Below are 14,326 nucleotides of genomic sequence, written 5' to 3'. Positions count from 1 at the left end.
CTGTATCACTAGCAGACGAAAAACTACCAACAAGTTCAGAAACTGTAACAGCTTCGGGATTATAACCTGTCTCTAAACCTTGGTAATCTGAATGGACTACCAAGGAAGATTCTCCTTCTTCAGGTGAACCTACTCTACTGCCACTAGGAGGAGTTACAAGGACCTTTAAACCTTCTAAATTACTGGGGTCGTCTCGAGGAGGTTCACCCCGAAGTCTACGGGATCTTCTCAACAATTCGGCCACAGAAACAACTTCAGGAGACTGTCTCGGTAATTCCGCCACAGTTAAAACTTTTAACTACTACACACGAAAACAAAATAAAATTTCAAATCAAACCACCTAAAGTCTCTAAAGAACCAAACAAATTTGAATCACACGCCTAAAGAATCTAGGGCATCAAACCAAGCACAAACAGTAGCCTTCTAGACCGAAAACGCTAGTTGGAGATGAAACCCAACATCGCCGGATTCAGTACAGAAGTGGCGGGTGGAACAGTTACCCCGGCAACCTGCTTAATGAATAGACCGGCACAAGTTCCTCCACTTTAACCATCTCGAGTGAAGTGAACTCCCCGGAAAATCCAAGTGAGTCTAGCCGACGTCTGCTCCAGGTACAGTGGGATCTTCCCTCCACCGTCACCTCGGTAGAATCCTAAAGATAATGGACACTAAGGTTACCAACCGCAACAAATGCACCTGGGGGAACAGTCTACACTCCGACAGCACGCAAGGGCAGAGTATCAAGCTCAATCCCCTTGCCGGTTCCTTGACAATAATCCAAGGTTGACCGACAAGTGACCCCTGGCTCCTCGAAAATGGTTAATCCGAGGTTTACCATTTGTAATACGTGCGTGTCTGGCGTCGTTCCCAACGAGGGGGGATTGATCCCCTCACTGGTTCGGACACGAGCTCGTGCTTCTCCTTTAAGAGGAGCTTTCCAGAGTACAAATGAGACAATTGGATTTATTCTATCACAAGATAAGCTACTTGTTTGGTTTTGTTGTCTTGGAGAGTTAATTACTCACCTACTCCAAGACACTAGCCTGATCTAAATTGGTGTTTCAGAGCCCTAGTAAATAAAAGTTACTACGTTGATTTTACTTTAAGCGTTAATTTTATGGTTTTTCTTAAAGACAAAAGGTAGCGGAAGTGAAACCAATGGTGTGTAGACTCGACTCAAACAACTACAAAGATGCACCTAAGATGATTTACGCTACTTTCCTCTTTCAATGAAATTCCTAACTAAGAGAGTTGAGAGATGCAAATTTTATAGAAAACAACTTTCTTAGTAAAGACAATCAAAGAAACAATTCTCTTTATCTTTTCAAGCATACAAACATGACCACTCCTTACGTGCACGAAAAACTCTTTTTCTTTCAAAATGCCTCAAAGCTACTTGAAACAAAACTTTTCAAAGGAGATGTTTTTGTATTTTCTCTTATTTAATAAAGCATATAAATCTATTTTAACGAAAATCAATCTCAAAAGCTATAAAATCTATGAAAACTCGACTCACAAGCAAATCAAAAAGAAATTTATACTAAGCAAACCTAACGAGGCAAAAGCCTACAAGGATGATTCTAGGTTGTTTTACTTGACCACAATCAAGTCAAGGACCATCTAATGCAGAATCAAAAGACCAGTCAAAACAAAACTCAAATCTTTTTGTTCTTTTTGTAAAATGGAATTCAATACTCAATCAACAAGCACTTCGAAATTTGCCAAAGAGACAACTCAATGGTAAGTTGCTCTCACAGGTAGACTTTATGATAGGTCTGACTTCTAAGAATGCTGACAAAACCAGAGAGATCTAAGGCTTGACAACTTCTACCGCCAAAGTCACTACAAGACCTACTCAAAAATCAAACCCTAGGGCTTAAACTTCTATGAAATCCACTAAAACACTCAATGCTATCAAAACAAGTTCAGGTGAAGATCTTTGACAAGAGACTAATGGATCTGGGCAGTAAAAACTAAGAAAAAACAAAATCTAAGAGAAAAAATGCAAAAAATGGAATTTTCTTAAATTTTAGCAGGGGACGCAGGAAACCCTTTAAGACAGGTGCGGGCCCGCTCTGTGCACACAGCGACAGTGCGTCCAGGGACGCACTGTGCAATACTTAGAGGGTGCGTCCTACTGGAAAATTCAAGAAAAACTAAATTGAATCTAACCCTAAGCTAACCCACCCAAAAACAAAGTCACAGAGCCAAAAACCAGAAAATAAATGACTTTTCTCAGAGCAAAGTTGCATACAAAGGAAAAGACTTTCACATCAATGGAGTCCCCAGTGGAGTCGCCAATTTGTCAGGCGGAAAGAGTCGATTGTGCGGACACAACCAACCTCCCTAGGAGCCTAAGACTCTCTAGTGACAAACAAGACAAACAAGAACAATCCTTCTCTAAACATGCATTTACTATATAAGAAATCAAGTGTTTAGATCCTACCTGTAGTCCAACGCTGTTGTAGCAGTCCAGCTCCGCTGATCCGGATGAGCTCCTCCTTCACTTTGAAACCTGCATCCCCTAACAATCAAACGATTAAATAGCACTTGATAATCTCATATAATAAAACATATTTAACACATAGACCAAGGAGTACATGAAACAACTCATAAATAACAAGTTATTGAGAAGAATGGACTCATTTGCATTAATAGGTAACAAAAGGAACAAATACAACCTGAGCCTTGGTGTTGTGCAAGTCCCTCCCAGGGTCCATCAAGAGTTCTCCTTTACTTTGACAAAGCTCACCCACTTCCAAATAGAACAAGCAAAGATGGCAATCTCTCCTCACAAGCTTCTAAATGGGAGTCCTAATTCCAGCAGCATCTACCCTTAGAAATGTTTAGCTTCCAACCTCCCCTCCTTCTGGCCCAATGCCTGTATTTATAGTGCTCAAGAGGAAGTTAATCAGGTCCACCATCAATGGGATAATCCCCTCTTTGGATGGGATAGCTCCCTTATTGATGGGATAAGTTCCTCTTTGGTAGGGGTACATGAACCATCTGGAGGCACTCAATACACGTCGAACAACCTTCTAGAATGCTCTAGAAATGACCACAAGTAACTTTTTAAAGATGAAACTTGCGCATTTTGACCTTTACAGGGGGACGCACCTGCCCCTTTACATACAGAGCGTCCAAGGACGCAGCTTTTGTGAACATTGGGTGCGTACCCGCAGGTAAGGTTGAGAGAACCTGCGTACCCAGAGATAAATACATTTATAAAGACTTTCTCTCTTTTTGAAGTTTGACATGGAGAGCAGAGGCATAAGACTTGCCTAAGAGGATAGCATGACTGTTGATAGAGCCATACTAACTGTAAATAGTCATGGTGACATTTTTTAGTGTAACACCCCTTACTCTCCTCTGTCTGAAAGATAGTCTAAGGAGACATTTCTTGAATTACCGCAGACACTTGAGGACCAAGGTGTTGAACTTGGAATTGTTATAAGAATTCAACCTTTGTAATCTCATCCTCCACCTCCCTTAGATACTGGGTCACTTTTTTATATTGGCACAGAATCTCTGGATAATCCTATCCAGACTCTCGAGAGTCAGCCGACCCCTGACGGTCAGCTTGGACTGGTTGTTTATCCTCTGAATCCTTTGTTCGACCTTGTTGTGATATCACACAACATCCATATAGTCCATATGATCAGCTAGGTATTCCTTTGGAATTATCCCCTCCAACATCTTCAGTCGTTCATTGTTGCTTGTTTCCACCCATGGAACACGAAGGAAAATTTCCAGTCTCCTCTCTGGGTCACTCAAAGGTTTCCACTCCACACACTATCGAAGAGGAAGAAGATCAGTTTCCTCCTGAAGGTTTCCCCTACACGGGAAACATTCCCATCAGTTTTTATCATAACTTACCTCCTAATTATGTGACTTTAGCATAGTTGGTCTCAGGTACACCTAGTGCCTCTTTGCTTTATCATAATCCTGTTTGGGCGTCTAGTGTGATGCCTACCATGGGTCTGTTCATTCTGAATCCGACCCCCCAAGAGATGTCGATTTCTGTAGTTACTTGCATCCCGATGTAGCCCACCATTCTGAACCCTATTGTCTCATCAGTCCAAGTCATTTATCTGGTGCAACCGACAGTTTCAAGTCCTGCCTCTACCAATCCTTCTGTCCCTCCAGTAAGTGCACAAGTTGTGCCACCGCTTGGGGGGCAAAGTCTGAATGTATCTATGGTGTTGGGCACAACTAATGTGAGTAGCTTGTATGCTCACACGATTGGGGTGAACCAACCTTCTTCTAGTATTAGTCAAAACCCCGCTGGATCAAGCAATGTCCAGTACCAACAGTTCCAAAATCCCATTGGTCTATCTGGGTCAAGCAATTTCCAATATCAACAGCCTTATGAGGCTCAGGTTTAGTACCAAACTCCTTATGTTCCATATGGTTCCCAAGAAATGGTAAATCTACCTTACATCCTTCAGCCTGGGCAGCATGTTTAGCCTGGTCCAACCACCATTCCTGGTGGCTATGGCAAGATATAGTTCCGATATTTTCAAGGTTTCAAACCAGGAATTGTCCAAGTACCCTTGTAGTAGCAAGGACAACCTTTGCCACAATAAGGGCGACCTTCATTGTAGCAAGGGCCATCCATGCAGTAGTAGGGTCCGATGATGCAACAACATAGACCATTGTAATAGCGCAGGGGCAACCCTCGTAGCACTTGTAGCAAACCATGCAGCTGCAAATGTAGTATATTCAGAAAACATCCCAACCTATGTCTTTGCAAGGCCAACCTCTGTAGCCGCAGGGACAACTTTTGCAGCTGCAAGGTCAAACCTTGCAGCAACAAGGCCAATCCGGGCAACAACAACCCTTATATACATATCAACATGGTCAACCTTTGCAATGACAAGGTCAGGGTCAAGTCATGTAGTAGCAGGCCCCAAATCCTCATGTCCAAGGGCAGCAGGTTCAAAATCCTCTTGTCCAAGGACAGCAGGTCCAAAAACCTTATGTCTAGGGCCAACAGGTTCAAAACCCATATGCCCATGGAGAGCAGGTGAAAAAGCCATATGTCCAGCATCAACAGGCTCAACAACCTTTTAACCAGTATGTTTCTTATCAACAACCTACTGATGGACAATTTCAAGGCTTTCAAGGTCAAAATCCACCCTATGGGCAAGGTAACTTACAATGGGGGAAAAATCAAATGCCCTATGGACATAACCCTCCACTATGGGGGCAAAATCCTTACCAGCAAGGATGGGATCCTCCAGTTGGATCCGCTTATCAAACTCCAATGCCTTTCAATACTCAATTTCCGTTCTTGGATACACTAGAGTTGCCAGATGTGTCTCGACTCACGAATGATCCAATTTGTCATTCGCCCTACTGGCCTTCAGTCCCATCCAAGATCATGAGCAATTTTCTAAAGTTTGATGGGAAAGAAAAGGAATATCCTTAAGCCCATGTTATGACATATCACCTCTGGTGCTCTTCGAATTCTTATGTTGAAAATTCTATTCATCTCCGTCTTTTCCAACGAACTCTCATAGGCACTGCAGTCAAGTGGTACATCGAGCTTCCTCAAAGTACTTATTATTACTTCAACTCTTTAGCCATAACCTTCCTCACGCATTTGCAATTTCCTATTCTCTATGAAACCGGTACCTATTTGCTTACATCGATCAAGAAAAATACAGTGACTCTTATGTCTAATCACATTCATTAATGGAGACGTAGGTGTCACCTGATCAAATTCTAGATTACTGATTAGTTAATGACCGAATGGTCTACCAAATCATTCGCTACTCCAATTGCTCGCGATATCACTATGGGTGGGTGCATCATGGAGGAGCAAGCCATTGCTTGTGCCTAGTACTTAGATCTCATTTACTCTCAGTTTGGAACTTTATATGAGTTATTTCTTCATGTTTCGAAGCCATAATCTGATCCAACGACATCAAATTCACAGGCTACACCTCCTGCTGATGGAGTAATTGGTTCAGTTTCCCAGGCCCCTGCAAAATCTTCTTCCAAACAGAAGTTGGCCTCAAACACTGCTTCCAATAATCCCTCTCAGAATCCATCTAGCCCTCGTAAAACCTCAGAGGTCCATGCTGTTCAGTCTACTGCAGCGAACAAATCCTCGAAAGGTAAGAAGAAAGGAAAAGGAAAAGATAACACTGATGCCCCAAAATAGGGTCCTCCTAAGTCGTCTATTGGTGATGCTTCCCAATAGAGGACTAAGTATCTGTGCCTCATCTATGAGGAGGATCACTATAGTAAGGATTTTCCTAGATGATCTGAAGTTAGTTGTTTGCTCAAAAGGGACCCTAGTTGTCCTAAAAGATCCATTTCCATCCCAGCAGACCCAAATGGTAGACCAATGTCAATCATCTACTTCCTCAGGTTCACAAGTGTTTATGATGAGTACGCCCATTAATGTGGCTACTAGATCAAAATATTATCAAACTCCTACCATGACAGCATGGAAAGAAAAAGAAGTTGCCCCTTCTTCTGCCCCATCAAGTTCTGGTCCTCTTCATATAGAGCAACCTAACCCTGATTTTGTCATTCAACCACCTCCTTGAGGTGTGCTACGAAATTCCTCGTGCAATCCCAATGCTCATGTCACTCAACACTATAATATTGTTGAGGATTTGGCTCAGGTGCCATCGGCTATGTTTTCTCTCGAGGTAATTCAAAGTTGTCTATCTCAAAGGAAATCATTACTATCAGCTATTGGGGGTACTGATCCTATTGATTCTAGTCTTATATGTTTTGATATAGAAAACCATGTTCTGCGTCTTCCTCATCAGATTTCCTTTCTCATTTAAGTCATCATTAATGAGAAAACCATTCACAGAACTATCATTGATGAAGGTGCTTCCACATGAATCATGTCTGTTGCTTGTTGGAAGGAAATTGGTTCTCCTACTTTGAACCAGTCCCCTAACACTTTGGAAGCTTTTGACGAGTGTGATTCATGACCATTCAATGTCTTATCCAACTTTACCATTACTTTGGAGGGTAAGACAGTGCACGTCAAAGTAGAGCTTGTTGAAACTAATCTAAATTATAATATTCTACTAGGATAGAGTTGGACCCATGCCATGCATGTTGTAGCCTCCTCCTTGTTCCGCGTGATTCGTTTTCCCCATCAAGGGAAAATATTCATAGTTGACCAACCGTCCTTTCTTGACTCTTCCTCCTCAGATGGCAGTGTTCCGTATGTCAAGCACACCAGTTCTCCTTATGAAAGTGTGGGGCAAGACTCTTTAAAGATCCTGCTCTGATGTGTATCTTTCCACTCGCACCTCCTCATGTTTCCTTTGTTAACATGATTTTGGTCAAGTTTGATCCTTGGGTCATTCCCTCCCCGGATCTTGTTGACACATGGCACGAGGTAATGTCATTAAGTCCCACTGAACTCAATTATGTGGATATTGTTTCAACCTCACCTTCAGTATCCTCTACTCATCTTGTTTCAAGTTCATCTCTCGACGTTTTTTCTCAATCCTCGTGGCTTCATTCTAGCCCGAAGGTCATGTCTATGTGTCTTGAGAAGTTCTCTTCTCTGCTACCTATTGACATGTCAATTTCACCTGCCATTGTCAAGCTCTTTCAACTGAGGGCACCTTTATCCCTTCATGGATTCAAGATTTTTCTCCCTCCCCAAGTTTTTCCCAATTGCCTGTTATTGCAATCAGGTTGTCCTCTAACTCGTAACCCTCCCTCGCCTAGGGGGGCATGGGGCCAACGCCTTATATGAGTTCTACTCTATTATTTGGCCTAGTCAATGCTTACTCGTCATGTCAACAGTAAAACTACAGTGTTCATCTGTGTTGATTGATTACCCAAATCCCAACATGGACTCTCTCAAAAAGTACTATGCTTAGGTCATCTTGCATGGTTACTTTTGTACAATAAGTATGTCATTCAATTTTGTGTAGTGTGGTTTGGTGTGTTGTTTTGCAAGCATCTTTCCTGCTTATTATGTTTTTGCCTGCTTTGTAGATGTCGATGTTAGGCCCCTATACTACTAGTGTAACCCCTTATTGTAATTAGTACAACTCCCTTATTATATTGTTGTACCCATGTAGTCCCCATATTGTTACTATTGTGCCCCATAGAGGCCCACTATTGTTATTATTGTACCCTTACATTATTATTGTTATGTCGGTTCTGATTATATTATGACTCCTTAGACTCCTATATATAGAAGGGAGGCCTTGTCATTTGTAGCATCCAAGAATTGTTCATTTATGTAATGTAAAGGAGGTTTCCCCCTCAAAGAGGCTGAATTCTAAGGTGTTGATCTATCTTTTCTATCTTTTCTTGAGCTGGTTTCATAACATTTGGTATCAGAGCTTTAGATTCTAAGGTTTCACTGCTCCAAACAGGTCATCGTGGAATTTTCGCTATAACATTTTTGCTGTGATGTTTCAGAAGTTAAAAAAAAAACCCATTTGAGAAGAAATCACTCTAAATCTTGGGTCCAAATTTCAGAGGTTTTTGCACTATATTTGTGGAGATATGATCTAAGGAAGTTGGTATTTTTGAAGACTCCTGAATTACATTCCAAATAGGTGACCTGGGGAAAATTGTCATAACTTTCTCTCTGAGCATCAGATTGAAATTTAATAAGAAGGTATAGAAAGAGGACAGACTGTAGTTTCTTGTATATATTTTTCAGAGCCAAAGGTCGAAACAGTGACTTGTGGCACGTCATACAAGTTTGCTATACTGAACTAGTCTATAATCAGGTCATCTTGGGAGATTGTGCATAACTCTTCCTTGGAGAATCCAATTTGGATCAGACTGGTGGCATTGGAAAGAGGACACAGAGGGATTTTGCATGTCGTGATTTCAGAACTAGAAGAGCCGAAATTACAGAGTTATAGTCATTTCAATATTGAGCTCCTAAAATCAAGAAAAGGCGATATGAGGAAGTTTGATGGCAAGGATCCGGTAAATGGATACTTCAGATGGAGAAATATTTTGATATACATGGTGTACCACTGTTAAAAAAGGTATGTATTGCATCTTCATATTTAGAACCGGATCAATTTTTATGGTATAAAGGGCTTTGTTCTTGTAAACAACTTGTTACATGGTCAATTTTCACGGAGGAAATGATAGCACATTATGAGGATACAAAGAGAAACACCTTCTTTAGAGCAACACCACAACAATTGGAAAGTGTAAAAGGGCTTTGTTACATAATGGAAAGTAAAATTATGGCAACAAGGAATTCTACCCTTCACAACTAGAAATATGGAAGTGTTGTTTCTCCTAGCCTTCCACAACCTACAAGGGTTACACCACAATAATTGGAAGAAAAAAGAGAAAAAGGGCTTTGTTACAATTGTGATAACAAATGCACTAAAGGTCATATTAAGTGTGCTGAGAAGAAATTATTTTACATAGATTATGAAGAGGAGGAAGAAAAGGATCAAGGAACATCAAAAGAAGAGGATATACGCCAGGACCCAACTCCAGGGAAAGAAGAAATGAATTAGACCATATCTTGTAAAGCATTGGCAAGAATTACCACTCCTCAAACTCTCAAGATAGAAGGACATATCAAGAAGAAAATGGTGCAAGAAGTGAAATATCACATCGAGAAAGAAGAAATGAATCCAACCATATCTTGTAATTCATTGGTCAGAATTACCACTCCTCAAACTATCAAGATAGAAGGACATATCAAGAAGAAAAATGGTCAAGAACTGAAAGATCACATCAAGCATCAAGAAATGAATCCGACCATATCTTGTAAATGATTGGAAGAAATTACCACTCCTCAAACTCTAAATATAGAAGGACATATCAAGAAGAAAAAGGTTCAAGCAGTGAAAGATCACATCGAGCATCAACAACAAGTTCTCCAACTTTTAAACGATAATGCCACTTTGGTGCAAAATCGAATGAAACAATAGGTAGATCAACATTGTAGTGAAAAATGTTTTGATGTAAGTGATTAGGTATTTTTACTACTACATCTCAAGCAAGCTATTTATGAGAAGGAAATGTTGGAAATACCACATGTACTTAAGAAATGGCAACCTTACCGAATGGGAAGACACTTCAAGGTAAAAATGGATCATGATTGTCTTAAATATTTTTTAGAACAAATATTATCTATAGAAGAACAAAAAAAATGGGTCACAAATATATTGGGTTATGAGTTTGACATCATGTATAGAAAAGGGAAGCAAAATTTTGTTGCAGATGCACTCTCAAGAAAGGATGAGGATGTGGAAGAATTGTTTTGTGCTATTTCTATTATCCAACCAAATTGGATAAATGAAGCAAGGGATGAATGGAAGAAGGGTGAAGAAGTGTGGCCACTCATTCAAAAGTTGCACAAGATCCCAATTCAAACAATATTGCCAGAACTTGAAGAGGAAGGAAAAATCATATTGGAACCTGGAGCAGTCACAGAAACAAGAACCCAACAACTACGAAATCGATCAATTTCAGAGTATCTCATCAAGTGGAAGAACTTACTCGTTGAAGATTCCACATGGGAGGACAAGAATATTCTACAGAAGTATCAAGAACTACTCAAGCGTTGAGGACAACACTTTTTGAAGGAGAGGGGCATGTTAGGTCCCTATAACACTAGTGTAACCCTTTATTGTTATTAGTACAACCCCCTTATTATATTGTTGTACCCATGTAGATCCCATATTATTACTATTGTGCCCCATAGAAGCCCACTATTGTTGTTATTGTACCCTTACATTATTATTGTTATGTCGGCTCTGATTATATTATGACTCCTTAGACTCCTATATATAGAAAGGAGGTCTTGTCATTTGTAGCATCCAAGAATTGTTCATTTATGTAATGTAAAGAAGGTTTCCCCCTCAAAGAGGCTGAATTCTAAGGCGTTGATCTATCTTTTCTTGAGCTGGTTTCATAATAGTCGATGTCTCCTCACATCGATTTCGCTGATGGTGCTTGTTGAAGTACTTGGAACCTATCATCCACAACATGGGCCATTTATGACCCCCATGGTGAGTTGATTGATATTCAAGGGATTTGTCTAGGTCAAACAACTAATAACATCACTGAGTATAGCGCAATTATCAAATTGTTGTCATAAGCTATCACTCTTGGCATCCAGGATTTGGTTGTCAAACTTGATTCACAGCTTGTTGTTCTTTAACTCAACGGGTAATGTTTCGTTAGAATCCCTTAGATATTGAGAATATATCTACGCATTCGTCTATTGGAGATAAATTTTGATTACATCACGTATCATCATATTCCTAGACATATGAATACATTGACATATGCATTAGTTAATTATGTGCTGGATAGACATTTGTGAAACATGTAAAAATAAAAAACAAATCATTTGTATCATAGTAAGCAACAAAATATATCATATATATATGTGTGTGTGTGTGTGTGTTTGTCAATAATGTTTTTCATACATCAAAGCCCCAAAAAATAATATGTGTGTCCAAAATACATCAATGGCTCACAGATCTTATATATTCGTGGCTCACAGGCCTAAAAAATATGGAATCCTAAGACCTATGCACTAAACAACATGACGCTCATGATAGCATGTAACTACTCAGACTACGCAAGTTAGCAGTTGGTGGATCCGATTTGACACCCTCACCATATACCTTTGGTACTGGCATGGGAGATCACCCATTCGAGCATACTCTGGGATCCCATGGGTCAAACCCTCAAGATTTTCCACAATATCCTCCTCGTTGTTGCTCCCCTCCTGATAAGGAGTGACATCAAACTGAAGAGCGACACGCCTGGCAATTGGGGACATCTCGGCAGGGTGTTCTGGTCCAACATCTGCATTCATAAAATTTAAGTGTCATGAACACATATATCTTTCAAAGATAGTAAAAACATCAAAAAGCTAAAATATTGCTCATTTTTACCTCCATCATCAAAATCCTCTCCTTCTGGGAGCAGCATATCTAGATCTCTACAGAAATTGTTACCAGTGTAGGGCCAATCCTCCACTATGATCAGCTATCATCGTAGCCATGAGAAGAAGGCGGGCTTGTAGGACATTTGTTGGCCCCCCGTAACCATGGGCATCATCTCGCTCCAACAGACCATCTGTGGGTCTCGTGGCATCATCAGATCCACCTCAGTCAGTTGATATTAGAACATCAGAACCCTTTTTAAGATGAAGGTCACTAGCACAGACCCAAAGCAAAATTGCTTCAGGTTTCCTGCCTTAGCTTTTGATAGCTGGTGCTTCACGTTGATTTTCATAGATTCCATCTAGTTAAAAATAGTGGGCATTGTACACTCGATATCATACAGGAAATTTGACTTGTTAGTCTCATGTGGCGCTTGGGACCCATCCACTCTGTTGATGGTCAACAGTAACACTCTCAACACAAGATCCCGAAAATTCGTGATCTAGATCTTGCCACTCTTGGATTTGAGAGCTTCTGGGAAATGTTCAGCAAGTAACATGGAAACACTTGCCCCAATCGGCCTTGACCCATATAGGTTGACTGGTTCCCCTATCTGGGACAGTCCTATGATGAAGTTAATATCTGAAGTCTCAAACTCCATCTCTTGGTCACTAATGATAAAAATTTCTCGATTTATGTCCCAAAGACTAATTAGGTACCGTAGCAACTCAAGTTGAGCCTGCATCCCTGGTATGAGAAAGAACTTGAGGATCCCATAGTTCCTCAAAGCCTCTAATCAATTTGGATCAACGATGGCTTAGGTATCGATATCCTCATGCTCTCTTTCTTTCCAATCCACCATTTTCAACACTTTTCTTCCTGCAACAACCATTCAATCAAGTCAATGATCATTTTTCGACTGATAATTTTGGATTCAAATGTAATTTTTTGTTCATGGTGTCGGTGCGATTGTTTTAAAAACAGTGGTGCTAGTGGCGTGGTTGGTAGTGTTAGCCACCCTTGATCGGCACAATTCCGTGCCTGGAAATCGCGTCGATCGAGAGCGATTTTTTTTTTCCAAAAGTTCTCCATGAATAAAAAAAATGGATGAAAATAGGCAAAAATAGTATGAAAATGGAGCTTAAGGTCTTGGCTCTTACTTGCACCTGGCGACTCGATGAATGACCCCCCAGATCTCCTGCAATCTGCTCCAGAAAAATTAGGGCACAAAAGGGTAAAAATCTCTTCACACGAAGGTAAAATGGTAAAAAGTAAAAAATAATTACTTTTTATTCATTTTCATGAAAATAGTAGGGTTTTTCAGAGTGTTTTTGACCTATTCTACCCCAGAACTGAATAACGCATTTACCTTTCTTGTGCAACGACATGTGACGGATTGTTGGTGATGGTACTCGAGTCACCTTTAAGATCTTTTCTGACTCATAAAAGAAGAAAAGATCACCAAGTATGTTCTCTTTCGACTCGTTAAAGAAAATAAAATGGGAGGTCTTCTTTCAGCTCTTTTCTGACCTTTTAAACACGAAAATATTGTTGAGCTCTTGTAGTTTTGAACTCATTAACAGATGCAAAACGTCGTTTACCTAGTATACGTTTACCCCTTTTTCTAGCTAGGATAAACTATTTATGAAAAAGGTACTCCTTTACTGAAATGGTCAAGAAGTTCTCTCAAGTATCATTTTCTACCTTTTCGGGCTTGAGAGACACAAATGTACGAAAAGGGACCATGTGGAGTTTTCTTTTCCATGTCTTTTTCAAACTCTCTAAACATGAAAAATATACCAAGTTACACCTTTATCGGACTCATTAAAACATTAAACAACATCAGATTTGTCACCATGACGAAAATGAGCTTCTCCTTCCTAGGGCTCATTAAAATTACTAGGTCAGATTCGTCTGAAGGATGAACTTACATTGTAAGCATAAGCTATCCCCTTAATCTTGCGAAAAGGAAAATTTGGAAATTCAATCAGTCGTGTCAGTGCCTTACTCTTGAACATGACACTATATGTTCTTGTCGGGTTGGGATATCCTCCTTTTCATCATTGACCTTCCTGGGTTAGGCTGCTCATTTTTTCCTTCCAATTGATCTTCGCCACGTCATCATGACCACCGATCCTATGGATCCAAAAGCTGCCAAATTCTGAAATCGTGTCGCCGATATGTTCAAGGGTTAGTCCCTTTGTAGTTACACTTACTCCTGATTCTCTATATCATCTGAAATCATTTTCATCCCTTTGTCTCATGTCGATGATGTGGGATACATCATGGCCCTCTTTTGACATGGTCATTTGCTATCGACTTCAGCTCATTATCCATGAATCTATCCGAGAGACTCCCTTCCAATACCTTAGAGCTTGCATGCCCTAATGGCAAGTTCTTTGCACTCACCGACATGTTCACATCATTGGATTTTGATAGGGTGA

The sequence above is a fragment of the Pinus tabuliformis genome, chromosome 9, assembly GCF_031772625.1.
Source record: "Pinus tabuliformis cultivar Carrire ecotype Pingquan chromosome 9, CPIR1, whole genome shotgun sequence".
Classification (NCBI taxonomy): domain Eukaryota; kingdom Viridiplantae; phylum Streptophyta; class Pinopsida; order Pinales; family Pinaceae; genus Pinus; species Pinus tabuliformis.
The sequence above is the reverse complement of the archived record's forward strand: the minus strand, read 5'-3'. Positions refer to the sequence as shown.